Source organism: Aquarana catesbeiana, linkage group LG02 (assembly GCF_042186555.1).
Source record: "Aquarana catesbeiana isolate 2022-GZ linkage group LG02, ASM4218655v1, whole genome shotgun sequence".
Lineage (NCBI taxonomy): Eukaryota > Metazoa > Chordata > Amphibia > Anura > Ranidae > Aquarana > Aquarana catesbeiana.
The window spans coordinates 598,201,554-598,217,141 of NC_133325.1; the positions used below are offsets into that span (position 1 = coordinate 598,201,554).

A 15,588-nucleotide genomic window follows, 5' to 3' on the forward strand; every position below is an offset into this window, starting at 1 on the left:
AGCAGGATTGAACCCACAAGTTTCCATACGGTACAGTTTTGCAGCCTGTTCATTTGAAAGGGTTGCAAATCACACCGGAATGCAGTAAAAGTAGAGCATGCACTAATTTTAAAAACTTTGGTGGCAGTAAACGCGGTGCTTTGTGATCTGCATTTGGCATGCTATTAACAATCCACCGGCACCCACAGAAGAAGGCAGTGCATTTTGAGCACTGTGAAGGAAACACACATGGTACATGCATTTTCGGCACTGTGTTCTGGTGTGAACCAGTTCTTGAAACATTTACACAAGCATGCATTGAGATACACAATGTTTACCAAACCCAGCTTTTTATATTAAAAAAATATTACAGAAGGGGGGGGGGGGGAATTACAAAATATGTATATATAGACGTTACGGCATTGAAGCAGTTTGCGGCTGGTTATCTCATGAAAGCCTTCTGATCGGCTCATAAGCCACTGGAATGCTTTCAGAAGCGGAGGGAGGGGATGTCCCACTTTGGCTGGTGTCTCTCGGGATTAGTTTCCGCCAGCTGCCCCTGAGAAATGATCCAACGCATCCAGGTGGTCCCAGAGGTGAGCAAAGATTAGAGTCTTTGATCGGCTTTATGGCCTTGGAGGACTGGAGTGATGTCACTTCCAGTCCAGACTGGAAGTAAATATTTTTTTTTTTTATCCTTTGATTTTAAAAAAGGTAAAGAAGAGTTTTGGGGTCTTTGACCCCAGATCTCTCCATGAAGAGGGCCTGTCATCCTTATTTCTATTACAAGGGATGTTTGCCACACATGCAGGTTATCGCTGAGAACATTAGAGCAAGAGCACCAACTCTAGCCCAAGACCTACTCTAACTCTAAACTGGTAACCAGTAAAAATTGTAAAGTATCGCCTATGAAGATTTCTTTTTAAGTACTATAGATTGTCGCCATTCCACGAGTGTGCGCAATTTTAAAGCGCGACATGTTAGGCTTCTATTTACTTGGCGTAACATCAGCTTTAAAGTGGAGATCCACTGGTTTTTGAGTTTATTAAAAGTCAGCAGCTACAAAAAGGTATAGCTGCTGACTTTTAATAAACAGACATTCACGTGTCCCGCAGTCCAGCGATGCGGCCACCCGAAGCCTCCGTTCTCTCCCCCTCCTCTTCGCGGCGCCGACATTGTGGGAGTGTGGGTGCCCACTGTGACAGTTTGCAGCTTCACAGCCACGCACGCACTGCTCATGCGCAAGCTGCGCTGTGCTCCGTCAATGGCCAGGCAATGTTCTGGGACCTGTGACGTGTCCCAGAACATTGCCGGGAGGGGCCGCCTAGAAGTCGCCTTAGCGGCCAGAAGTTGGAAGGAGGAAGTGGGACAGGAAGTCCCACGCCAAACAGGGTACCCAGCCCCCCTCCCCCCCCCCCCAAAATGACATGCCAACTGTGGCATGTCAGGGGGCGAATAGTACTTAAAGCGGAAGTTCCACTTTTGGGGTATATATTTTGTTTTTTTATTGTTTTTGTACCAAAAAAAATGTGTTTGCAAAACCACTGCGCAAATACCATGTATATAAAAAAAAATTGCAAGATGGCCATTTTATTCCCTAGGGTCTCTGCTAAGAAAAATAAGTTTGGGGGTTAAGTAATTTCTAGCAAAAAATATTGATTTAAACTTGTAAACAAAAAAGTGTCAGTAAAAGCCTGGTCTTAAAGCGGTTAAAGGCCAAGTTCACCTTTACATACAAAACAACAATGCACATTTTTTTTGCAGGTAATAAAAATGTGCACACTTTTTTATATAAACAGGAGCCTGGAAAGTATTGCACCCACGATCAGCAGCCGCACCAGCACATACATACACAGCGGATAAAATAAGTACTGAACACATCACCATTTTTCTAGGTAAAAAGATTTCTAAAGGCGCTATTGACATGAAATTTTCACCACGGCGGTAACAACCCATGCAATCCATACATACAAAAAAACAAATACATTCAGAGATTAAGTTAAGTGTAATCAAATGGAACGACACAGGGAAAATGTATTGAACACATGAAGAAAGGGAGGTGCAAAAAGGCATGGAAAGCCAAGACACAGCAGAAAATAATTTCAGTAATTAGAGAGCCATCCTGCCCCTTGTCAGTGCAAATTAATATCAGCTGGTTCAGCATCACCTTATGGCCTATAGGGAAAAAAAAAAAAACTGTCTCATTACCAAGGTGTCACACAAGAAATATCTCATGATGAAGAGCTCTCTCAAGACCTTTGCAACCTTATTGTTGCAAAACATACTGGTTACAGAAGGATTTCTGATTGTTCCGGCGAGCACTGTTGGGGGCGATAATCCAGAAGTGGAAAGGATGTCATTTGACCATAAACCGGCCACGACCACGCGCTGCTCGCAAGATTTCTGACAGAGGAGTGAAAAGAATTATAAGAAGAGTTGTCCTGGAATTCACGTTAATGGGACCTGGAATTAGCAGGTACAATTGTTTCAAAGAAAATAAGTAATGCACCCAACCGCCATGGCCTGTATGCACGCTCACCACGCAAGACTTCATTGTTGAAGCTCGTTTAAAGTTTGCTGCACAACATTTAGACAAGCCTGTGAAATTCTGGGAGAATATAGTCTGGTCACATGAGACCAAAACTGAATTCTTTGGATGCCATAATACACACCATGTTTGGAGGTCAAATGGCACTACACATCACCCCAAAAACACCCCAATACCAACAGTGAAGTTTGGAGGTTGGAACATCATGGTGTGGGGCTGTTTTTCAGCATATGGTACTGGCAAACTTCATATCACTGAAGGAAGGATGAATGGAAAAATGTACCAAGACATTCTTGATAAAAATCTGCTGCCATCTACCAGGGTGATGAAGATGAAATGAGGGTGGACATTTCAGCAAGACAATGATCCCAAACACAAAGTCAAGGCTCTCAATTGCTTTCAAAGAAAGAAAAAGATGCTAGAACAGCCCAGCCAATCACCTGACTTAAATCCAATAAAAAAAAAAAAAAAAAAAAACACAACTATGGAAAGAACTATAGATCAGAGTTCATAGAAGAGGCCCAAGGAACCGTCAAGATATGAAGACTGTGTCAAAGAAAGGACCAAAAAAAAAAAGAAAGAAAAAAAAAAATATCACACCTGAGCAATGCACAAGACTAGTTTTTTCACGCGGGAGGCATCTTAACCCCTTCCCAGATGTGCGTACTCGGCTTTCGGGGGTTATACTGGGATGATGCCCGCAGCTGCAGGCATCATCCCGGTACCGTTTTTTACAGCGGGCGTCCAGGTATAACAGTGGCTTTCCGGGTATAACAACCGATGCAGCTAAAAGCCACTCGGCTGTTATACCGGAGCAGCAGGAGGGGACGTCCCCCCCTCCCGCCACTGTTACTGGGCCTCCTGTTCGATCGGGAGGCCTAGTGGCCAATCGGCTGTCTCCAGCAGTTGGGGGCGGGCTGGAACGAAGCTGTGGGCGGCTTCGTTCCAGCCTTCTAAATGTAAACGTGGAAGCAATGTCATGACGTCACTTCCCGTTTACTCGGCTGCCAATGGCGCCGATTTTAAAAAGATACACAGTATTCAGAATCGCCATTTTCGGCGATCTGAATACTATGACGTGCAAAGGAGGGATCAGGGGTCTTTTAAAAAATATGGATTTTAACTTGTAAACACCATATTTCAAAAATAGGCTTAGTCATGAAAGGGTTAAAGCTGCCATTATCAACAAAGGATTTTGTACGAAGTATTAAATACATTTCGGTCAGCATGTTCAATACATAATTCCCTGTGTCATTCCATTTTTTTTTTTTTTTTTACACAACTTAATTTCTGAACTTATTTATTTTGGAGTCTTTGTATGTATGGATTGCATGGGATGTTACCAGGGTGAATAAAAATTGTGATTTAGGGCTGGTTCACACTGCTGCGATGCGGAAACCCTGCAAATCCACTGCGGGTTCCCGCATCGCATGTTTCCCAACAGCAGTTCACACTGCCCTATGTGAACTGCTGGGAGTGTCAGGTAAACGTTAATGACATCACCAAATCAGTTTGCATATGACAGTGCGATCTGCAAACTCGGACAGGAATCGAATGGGTGTGAACACCCATGCGATCTGATTCTGCTGAGGACAAAAAAAAAAAAAAAAAAAAGGTCCTGTGCGATCTTAAAGTGAATACAGCCATACGATCCTTATGGCTGAAATTCCATCGCACAGAGATAACGTGTGATTTTCACTGCGGTGCAAATCACATCCGATCTCTGACTTTGCACCAGTGTGAACCGGCCCTTAAAATTTTATTTTTTTTTTTTAATTTAACCAGTTCCGGACCACCCACCACACATACTGCAGCAGGGGGGCCCGGCTGCGCAAAACATAGTACCTGTACGTTGTCCATGTGACCAAGTCTGGGGCACACGTGCCACCGGTGAGCCACTCCTGCTGTGATTGGACACAGCAGGAGCCAAAAAGTGGGCCCGGCAGCTGTCGGCCTCCCGTGATTGCTCCAAGGAAGGGCAGGTGTGAACAAAGCAGACCGTCCTTCTGTCAGACAGGAACAGAGAGATCTGTGTTCCTGATTAGCAGGAAGTACAGATCTCTCTGTTCCTGCAGTGAGTCCATCCCCCTCACAGTTAGTAAGCACACTGAGGGAGCAGTGTCAACCCCTTCTCTGCCAGTGTCATTTATACATTGGTCAGTGCATTTTCTTTAGCACTGATCACTGTATTGGTGTAAACGAGCACCAAAAAAAGTGTCACATTTGTCCGCCGCAGTCCCGAAAAAAAAAATGCTGATCACCATTACTAGTGAAAAAAAAAAAAAAAAAAAGTTAAAAAAAGTCCCTAAAGCTATCTCATAGTTTGTAGACGCTATAACTTTTGTGCAAACTAAAAGATATACACTAATTGGGATTTTTTTTTTACCAAAAATATGTCGCAGAATACATAATGGCCAAATTTAATGAAGACATTTAAATTTTTATTTTGTTTATAGTGCAAAAAAAACCCAAAAACACAGAGGTGATCAAATACCACCAAAAGAAAGCTCTATTTGTGGAAAAAAAAAAAAAAGACATAAAATTTTGTTTGGGTACACCTTCACACGTCTGCGTAATTGTCAGTTAAACTAACACAGTGTCGTATCGCAAAAAATGGCCTGGTCATTAAGCGTGTAAAAATCCTTCCGGGGATAAAGTGGTTAAAGCTGATTTTTTGGGATTATCAAATTTATCTTAATAAAATGCTTTTGAAGTAAAAAAAAAAAATCTAAAGATAGTTTTCTATTTCTGCTACATTAATAATTTTGTTTTATTCAGCATGAAATGGAGCTTAGTTATGTAGCATGAGGCTGTATATTCTGCAATATTTACATTTTTGGTAAACTCATTCAATGAATCTAAGCTCTGCAAGCTGAGAGAACATGCACTGGCAATATTATTGTTTTAAATGAAATTTAAAAAATTGAGTAACCTAAAAACGGTTCTGATATTGTGGTTTTACTAACCTGACAGCTTATTCTAAATAGTATCTTTAATATTTGCAAACAAAACGAAGGTTTCCTAACTCCCAGCAAGAATGAGTCCTTACATTTAACCACTTTCCGCCCGGCCTATAGCAGAATGACAGCCGGGAAGTGGTTCAGTTATCCTGACTGGGCATCATATGACATCCAGCAGGATAACAAGCCAGGCCGCACAGATCGACGTTGTGGTGTGTGAGTCTGACACATCACAACTCCAATCTAGGTAAAGAGCCTCTGACAGAGGCTACTTACCACGTGATCAGCTGTGTGCAATCACAGCTGATCAGTGTAAACAGGAAAAGCCGTGTACCAGCTTTTCCTCTAAGTCTGACAGACATGAGTAGAGGAGAGCCAATCGGCTGCTCTCCTGACAGGGGGGTCCGCACTGCCCACCAAGGATGCCAATCAGTGCCTGTCAGTGAAGCCTCATCAGTGAAGGAGAAAACTTACTTATTTACAAAATTTTAGAACGGAAACAAAGAAAAACTTTTTTTTTTTTCAAAATTTTCGGTCTTTATTTTTATTTGTTTCTAAAGAAAAAATTCGCGCTAGGTGTACAAACAGTAACTTAGTGAATATCACCCGTGAAGGAAAATCCTGCAGCTATGCACTATACCTTGATAAGGGCACTACTAAATAGATATAACAAAAAGCACAGCGCTGGATATAAATGCAAAAATACAACAAAAATTGATATTACTATTAAAGCACCAACAACTTTCATATGTGATAAAAGAAAAAAAAATAGAAATGAACAATAACATGAATGCTTCACTATAGTGATATATATGCGTGAACAATAACATGACTGCTTCACTATAGTGATATATATGCGTGACTATTCCCAGTTTTTTATCCACACATTTAGAAAAAAGTCCAAAGATGCAAAAATTATGTCAAAACAAATGTCCAAAAAAGCAATTAAATGTGACTTTGAATAATAAATCAGTGACTGTCACCGTGTTGAAATCCCGTCACCTGGTATAGATTGAAGGCTTACCAGATAGCTCTATGCCTCTAATCAGAGGCTAACAGCTTGGGGTTTGCCCTCCACAGCGGCTGAAACTTTAGCTGGGATGATGGATGTAGATCCACAAACGATCGCCACAGGCTTCCAGACAGCGGTACAATCAGGGAAGAGAGCTCTCACCGATATGGAAGTGTTTAAAAGAAAAGAGAAAACTCCAATGGTGTAGAACGTTTTATCTCTTGTTTATTAAAAGTCACCTCACTGGCATCCATAAAAACACTTTTCCTTGCAAGGAACCAATACAGCTTTAAAACGAAACTCCGCGCATGCGCCGTCGGTACGAGCGTGTCTATCCTACGGCCGTTTCGTCAGAAATGACATCATCAGGTGCCCCTGATGATGTCATTTCTGACGAAACGGCCGTAGGATAGACACGCGGAGTTTCGTTTTAAAGCTGTATTGGTTCCTTTTTTTTGGACATTTGTTTTGACATAATTTTTGCATCTTTGGACTTTTTTCTAAATGTGTGGATAAAAAACTGGGAATAGTCATGCATATATATCACTATAGTGAAGCATTCATGTTATTGTTCACGCATATATATCACTATAGTGAAGCATTCATGTTATTGTTCATTTCTATTTTTTTCTTTTATCACATATGAAAGTTGTTGGTGCTTTAATAGTAATATCAATTTTTGTTGTATTTTTGCATTTATATCGAGCGCTGTGCTTTTTGTTATATCTCTTTATTTTTATTTGTCTAGCAAAAATTAAAATCTCCAGTGGTGATGAAATACCACCAAAAGAGAGCTCTATTTGTGGGAACAAAATGATAAAAATTGTCATTCAAAGTGCGACAGCGCTAAAAGCTGAAAATTGGCTTGGGCAGGAAGGAGGGGGGGGGGGTGCCCTGTATTAAAGTGATTAAAGAGCACCTGTCATTTCAGATCCATCATGTCAGCGCCTGTTAGTGGGCATCCACTCACCTGCTGCTGTCACGTCCCTCACCTTGTTGTGTCACTGCCACATCACCAGCTGTCCCATTAATGTGAATGGGACTGTCGGTGAGTCACCAGCGGGTCAGAGGAGGAGCCACTGCGAGACAGATGACAGTTGCTCTTTAAGTCCTCATGCACACTGGACATTATAAAAAAGCCAGTAACTGTAGCTGTAGAGTGAGTTTCAGCATTTTTGCACTAGCATTTTTTTTTAGCAAAACTATATTCCCATAAAAGCTTATGGCTCAAAAACGCTGATAAAATGTGTTTTTAGGCATTTTTAAGCCGTTTTCATCATTTTCATTATTAGAGCGGTTTTACAGCTGAAAAACTCTCAAAAACCCACTAGTACTGGGTTAGTTGCAGATTACAGCCTGTAGGTGCGCATGGACACATAGGATAACATGCTGGGGATTTTATTGGCTGCAGAAAAAAAGCAGCTGTAAAAACATCCAGTGTGCAAGAGGCCTAAAAAAATTATGATTTAAATAGAGTTGATTTAAATCAAGCCTTTTCACTAGTGAAATAAAATCAACTTGATTTAAATCAAATCCACCGTGGTTGTTACTGACATGAGGTGAAAAGGTCATGTCAATTGCACCTTTAGGCCCCTTTCACACTTGTGCGACTTGTCCTGCGACTTGGGGCTGCAAAGTTGCATGACAAGTCACACCCCATAATTTCCAATGAGTACCATTTATATCAGCGCCGACTTCCAAGTCCTACTACTAGTACTACTTTGGTCCGACTGACATGAGTTGAGGTCCATAGACCTCAAGTTTACATAGGCATTCCCTAAAATCGCAGCTGCAAAATTTCAGTCACGTTGAGGCAGTGTGAAAATAGCCTCAGAAATATATTTACCTAGGAAAATCGTGATGTGTTTATTTTACCCGCTGTATATTTAATACATACACACATTTTAGTATAAATATTATATAATTTTAAATAAATGTAGGTCTTCTACATAAATTATATATATTTCACATATGGGGAGGATTGCAGCATAGCTATATACTGTCATTTTTATAAGACCATATGCTGCAAGCCTCTCCATTTGTATCCACTTGGTGGTTTGCTGGGAATTCACCAGGTTGTGTGCATGGACTATTATACAGGATTTATATAGCGCCGACAGTTTACGCAGCGCTTTACAACTTAATGGCAGACTGTACAAATACAATATACTTTACTACAGTAGGAATCAGAGGGCCCTGCTTGTTAGAGCTTACAAACTAGGACTATATGTGTCTTCGATTGTAAGTTCTAACGAGCAGGGCCCTCTGATTCCTACTGTATTACAGTATATTGTATTTGTACAGTCTACCCACAAGACAGATATATATATATATATATATATCTCTCTCTATCTCTATCTCTAGCTATAGCTATCTCTCTCGATAGATGTAGATGTTAAGTGGAAATCTCAAGAGAGATACGGATACATCTATCGAGAGAGATAGCGATACGAATACATCTATCGAGAGAGATAGCGATACGAATACATCTATCGAGAGAGATAGCGATACGAATACATCTATCGAGAGAGATAGCGATACGAATACATCTATCGAGAGAGATAGCGATACGAATACATCTATCGAGAGAGATAGCGATACGAATACATCTATCGAGAGAGATAGCGATACGAATACATCTATCGAGAGAGATAGCGATACGAATACATCTATCGAGAGAGATAGCGATACGAATACATCTATCGAGAGAGATATTGATACATCTATCGAGAGAGATATTGATACATCTATCGAGAGAGATATTGATACATCTATCGAGAGAGATATTGATACATCTATCGAGAGAGATATTGATACATCTATCGAGAGAGATAGATATCTATCTTTGGTACTGTGTCTCCATCCCTGTACTAGTACACCCCTGACAGAGCAATGACTACTCATGAACGGTTACAATGTACCTGTCAACAGTGCCTTGTGAATGGCAAAGTGCTTGTGTAATGTGTTTCATTGACTAGAGGTTAAAGTGATCCGAGCAAACAAGGGCAGTGACAGGCAGCGTAGGCCAGGCCTGGAGGCAGACGAGGCCTTCCCGCACTGTTGGCCAGGCCTGACGCCTTACTTACATTTCCCGCAGCTGCCGTCTGTGTTGTAGGACAAGGCCGGCCAGGGTTGTGGGAGGGGAGGAGGGAGGCTAGGAAAAATGCAGGCCGGGCCTGGAACTACTGGCAGAGGCCTTCAGGGCAGGGGAGAGCAGGCTGCCATTGACATAAAGTGAAGTCAGGGGCCTGGAATGGCTGGCAGGCGGGCCGGGCCTACATGTCTCTGGCGTCTTTTTTTCCCCACCCACCCCGTCCAAACCACTCCACCTCAGTAATGGCGTTTGGCAGAAAGCAGAAGAGAGGAGAGGAGAAGGGGGAGGAGAGACGGGAGAGGACAGAGAGGGGAGGGAGGAGGAAATGCCGGCCTGGCCAGGACACACAACTGCAGGACATGGACGGGTCAGGGAGAAGGGTGGAGAGGATGAGGAGAGAATGGCTGCAGCGCCCTCCTCCCCTCCCGGCGGCCACTAAGGGGTTAAGTGGAAATCTAGCAGACGAGCTGAGAGGAGAGGAGACGAGGCAGCAATGGCCGCCCGCTAGAGGAGGAGAGAGGAAGAGGAGGAGTGCTAGCTCATCCTCAGTCAGCCCCAGACAGGATGGGGGAGAGCAGAGACGTCAGCCATTTTCCTCTACACTTCATGTTATAAAAAAAAAAAAAGAGAAGGAGGAGGAAGGAGAGAGCAGGGTGGAGAGAGAGGGAGAGCTCCTATTACCTGTCATGGATGTCTGCCACAGCCGTACATGACAGGGCAATGGGCCCGGCCTCAGGCTACGTGTTCTCTCTCCAGTCACCTCACATACGTGCAGGCCTCACCTCACACACCCGCCATGTACTTACCGCAAACTAATAAGTCCTCCCCCAGAGCAGGAGAGCAGGAGCCGGGCGGCCGCTCATACACACCCGGGCAGGGCTACGCATGTATGGACTCTCCCGGCTCCCCCAGCCGCTTCCTATAGACGAGCTCAGGCTCTGGACGGTGTGCACAGCGGCGCGGTTGGGTGGACGTCTTTTTTTTTTTTTTTTTTTTTCTTTTTCCTTTATGTCCTCCCCCGCAACTTCACAAGCAATAAAACTTCACGTCGCCTCCCGCTCTGATTTTTTTTTTATTCTCCTTCCTCCCCGGTCGGAGGTTGTGTGTGTGTGCCGGCTCCTCCAAGCCTTTCCCTTTTCAATGGCCTTGTCAGCGAGCTCCGCTTTGTGCTGTCAGTGAAGGCTCGGGCGCCGCTTCCGCCTAGCTCTTTATTCCGTTGCTGTCATTGCAGTCTCTCTCGCAGCTCTTTTCTTTGGCCGGCGGTGCGTTTTTCCTGCGTCATGAGCTAGTAGCAGCAGCTTCAGCTGAGCGCCTCCTCCTCTCCCACCATCATCATCATCAGCAGCAACTACCTCCTCTTCCTCCACAGCCCGGACATGCACTCTGTCACTGCAAACCGGCGCCTTCCAACCTCACTACTCACTGCACGACCTGTCCCCTTCGTGCAATGTGAGGAGACAACCCGTGTAATAAATGACACCATGCAGAAAGGGAACCCGAGTAATAAATAACACCATGTAGAAAGGGAACCCGTGTAATAAATAACACCATGTAGAAAGGGAACCCGTGTAATAAATAACACCATGCAGAAAGGGAACCCGTGTAATAAATAACACCATGTAGAAAGGGAACCCGTGTAATAAATAACACCATGTAGAAAGGGAACCCGTGTAATAAATAACACCATGCAGAAAGGGAACCCGTGTAATAAATAACACCATGTAGAAAGGGAACCCGTGTAATAAATAACACCATGTAGAAAGGGTACCCGTGTAATAACACCATGCAGAAAGGGAACCCGAGTAATAACACCATGCAGAAAGGGAACCCGTGTAATAAATAACACCATGTAGAAAGGGAACCCGTGTAATAAATAACACCATGTAGAAAGGGAACCCGTGTAATAAATAACACCATGTAGAAAGGGAACCCGTGCAATAAATAACACCATGTAGAAAGGGAACCCGTGTAATAAATAACACCATGTAGAAAGGGAACCCGTGTAATAAATAACACCATGTAGAAAGGGAACCCGTGTAATAAATAACACCATGTAGAAAGGGAACCCGTGTAATAAATAACACCATGTAGAAAGGGAACCCGTGTAATAAATAACACCATGTAGAAAGGGAACCCGTGTAATAAATAACACCATGTAGAAAGGGAACCCGTGTAATAACACCATGCAGAAAGGGAACCCGTGTAATAAATAACACCATGCAGAAAGGGAACCCGTGTAATTAATAACACCATGTAGAAAGGGAACCTGTGTAATAAATAACACCATGTAGAAAGGGAACCCGTGTAATAAATAACACCATGTAGAAAGTGAACCCGTGTAATAAATAACACCATGTAGAAAGGGAACCCGTGTAATAAATAACACCATGTAGAAAGGGAACCCGTGTAATAAATAACACCATGTAGAAAGGGAACCCGTTTAATAACACCATGCAGAAAGGGAACCCGTGTAATAAATAACACCATGTAGAAAGGGAACCCGTGTAATAAATAACACCATGCAGAAAGGGAACCCGTGTAATATCACCATGCAGAAAGGGAACCCGTGTAATAAATAACACCATGCAGAAAGGGAACCCGTGTAATAACACCATGCAGAAAGGGAACCCGTGTAATAAATAACACCATGCAGAAAGGGAACCCGTGTAATAACACCATGCAGAAAGGGAACCTGCTTAATAACACCATGCAGAAAGGGAACCCGTGTAATAAATAACACCATGCAGAAAGGGAACCCGTGTAATAAATAACACCATGCAGAAAGGGAACCTGTGTAATAAATAACACCATGCAGAAAGGGAACCCGTGTAATAAATAACACCATGCAGAAAGGGAACCTGTGTAATAAATAACACCATGCAGAAAGGGAACCCGTGTAATAAATAACACCATGCAGAAAGGGAACCCATGTAATAAAATGCACCATGCAGAAAGGGGACCCCCCCTGTAATTAAACCCACCACGCAGAAAAGGGAACCCTGTGTGCAAAATCCCTATACAGCTCTGAAATCTACAGAGAGGCTACATTTACACTAGCGTCAAAAGCAGGCATTTTATTGGCACAAGAGCCCATTCACACCACATTGCAGGTTCAATTCACACAGTTATTTTCCTCTTAAAATCTGAGGTAAAATAAGAGAATGCTTTCTTTGCTATGGACAACACACCATAATTAGCACCACATCTCTCTGAGGTAAAAGAACATCAATTTTTTTCAAACATTTTTTTGCAATTCACAAAAAAAAAACACTACTAAAGCATAAGTTATTTCATCCAAATATGAGGTATTTTATTTATGAAACCATTCAGTATTTTATCTCAGTGGTATGAATACATGTTGGCATTCATGGTTCCCTCAATGAACTGTAGCTCCCCAGTGCCGGAAGCACTCATGCAGCCCCAGACCATGACACTCCCACCACCATGCTTGACTGTAGGCAAGACACACTTGTCTTTGTACTCCTCACCTGGTTGCCGCCATACACACTTGACACCATCTGAACTAAATAAGTTTATCTTGGTACCATGGAACCATGACCACAGGACATGGTTCCAGTAATCCATGTCCTTAGTCTGCTTGTCTTCAGCAAACTGTTTGCAGGATTCCTTGTGCATCATCTTTAGAAGAGGCTTCCTTCTGGGACGACAGCCATGCAGACCAATTTGATGCAGTGTGCGGTGTATGGTCTGAGAACTGACAGGCTGACCCCCCACACCTTCAACCTCTGCAGCAATGCTGGCAGCACTCATACATCTATTTCCCAAAGACAACCTCTGGTTATGACGTTGAGCATATGCACTCAACTTCTTTGGATGACCATGGTGAGGCCTGTCCTGAGTGGAACCTGTCCTACTAAACCGCTGTATGGTCTTGGCCACTGTACTGCAGCTCAGTTTCAGGGTCTTGGCAATCTTCTTATAGCGAAGGCCATCTTTATGTAGAGCAGTAATTCTTTTTTTTTCAGGTCCTCAGAGAGTTCATTGCCATGAGGTGCCATGGTGAACTTCCAGTGACCAGTATGATAGAGTGAGAGTGATAACACCAAATTTAACACACCTGCTCCCCATTCACAGCTGAGACCTTGCTTGTAACATAACGAGTCACATGTCACCGGGGAGGGTAAAATGGCTAATTGGGCCCAATTTGGACATTTTCACTTAGGGGTGTACTCACTTTTGTTGTCAGCGGTTTAGACATTAATGGTTGTGTGTTTAATTATTTTGAGGGGACAGCAAATATTCACTGTTCTACAAGCTGTACACTCAGTACTTTACATTGTAGCAAAGTGTCATTTCTTCAGTGTTGTCACATGAAAAGATATAAAAAGTTTTTAAAAAATGTGAGGGGTGTACTCACTTTTGTGAGATACTGTATATACGCTGCATTTAGCATAGACTATATATTAGGTATATATTCAGTGTTTACTTTATATTCAGTCAGTGCAGGCAGTGTATCAATATATATACAGTCTCGTCTGTGTGTATATATATATATATATATATATATATATATATATATATATATATATATAGATAGATATCTATATATATATATATATATATATAGATATCTATCTATATATATATATATATATATATATATATATATATAGAGATCTATATATATATATATATATATATATATATAGATATCTCTATATATATATATATATATATATATATATATATATATATATATAGAGATATCTATATATATCTATATATATATATATATATATATATATATATATAGATATATATAGATATCTCTATATATATCTATATATATATATATATATATATATATATATATATATATATATATAGATATATATATAGATATATATATAGATATCTATATATATATATATACTCTGCATCCAGTGTAGCCTATATCTACAGTGCATTCTGTGGTGTACTGTTTCTAATACACTTCAGTAGTAGACACTGTACACACTGTATCTAATGTCTACTACACTTCTGGTGGTGTACACAGTATAAAATACAGTGCAGCCATTGTACAGTTTTTAATACAGTGCAGGCGGTGTACACAGTATCTAATACAGTGTGTACAGTTTCTACTAAACTTCTGGTGGTGTACACAGTACACAATACAGTGCAGCTGTAGTACAGTTGCTAATACAGTGCAGGCGGTGTAAACAGTATCTAATACAGTGTGTACAGTTTCTACTACACTTCAGGTGGTGTACACAGTATCTTATAAAGTGTGTACAGTGTCTACTACACTTGTGGTGTATACAGTACAAAATACAGTGCAGCTGTTGTACAGTTTCTAATACAGTGCAGGCAGTGTACACAGTATCTAATGTAGTGTGTACAGTTTCTACTACACTTCTGGTGGTGTACACAGTACACAATACAGTGCAGCCGTAGTACAGTTGCTAATATAGTGCAGACGGTGTACACAGTATCTAATACAGTGTAGTGTGGTGTTGCAAAACAAAATATACATAATGTCCGGAAGTCCACCAAGGAGAGGCAGACGCTCACAGGCCACTAAAAGAGGGCAAGCAGCCTCTGTGTCTACAGTCAACAGTGCTAGTCGTGGACATGGTGCATCCTCTGCAGGTGGTTGTGGGGCACACATGTCCTTTTTTTCTGCTACTGGCCGTGTTGTTGAGCTAGAACATGCAGAAGAGTTAGTGGAGTGGATAACAAAGCCATCCTCATCCTCCTCATCCTCTGTCACCCAGGCTCAGAGGAGTTTGCCTTCCAACACAGCTGCCAAAGCAGCCTATTCCACGGCTTCCTTGTCCACAGTCACTCCTTCCGTAGCCCCACCATCATGCATAGAGGAGTCCCCAGAATTATTCAACCACAGTGTTGGGTACATGCTGCTGGAGCATGCGCAGCTTTTTGAAGGCTCCAATGTTAGTTCCCAGGTTGAGGAAGGCCTAGAGAGAGGGAGTGCCCAAGAGGACAAGAAACTGGCAGTCATATTCCCCCAGCTGTA

General features: G+C 42.1%; 1 protein-coding gene across 4 annotated transcripts in view; it reads right to left on the reverse strand.

Annotated features, from left to right (window-relative positions):
* Window positions 1–10,985, reverse strand: part of USP9X (ubiquitin specific peptidase 9 X-linked) — a 365,419-nt gene extending 354,434 nt beyond the window's left edge. The window contains exon 1 of one of the 4 annotated variants that reach the window (XM_073616321.1): window positions 10,400–10,985. The gene's annotated coding sequence lies outside the window, so the exon portion shown is untranslated. Of the gene's footprint in view, window positions 1–9,585; window positions 10,100–10,399 lie in introns of those variants that run through there. The other 3 variants (XM_073616319.1, XM_073616322.1, XM_073616320.1) reach the window with 3 other exon arrangements.
* Window positions 10,986–15,588: the final 4,603 nt, after the last annotated feature.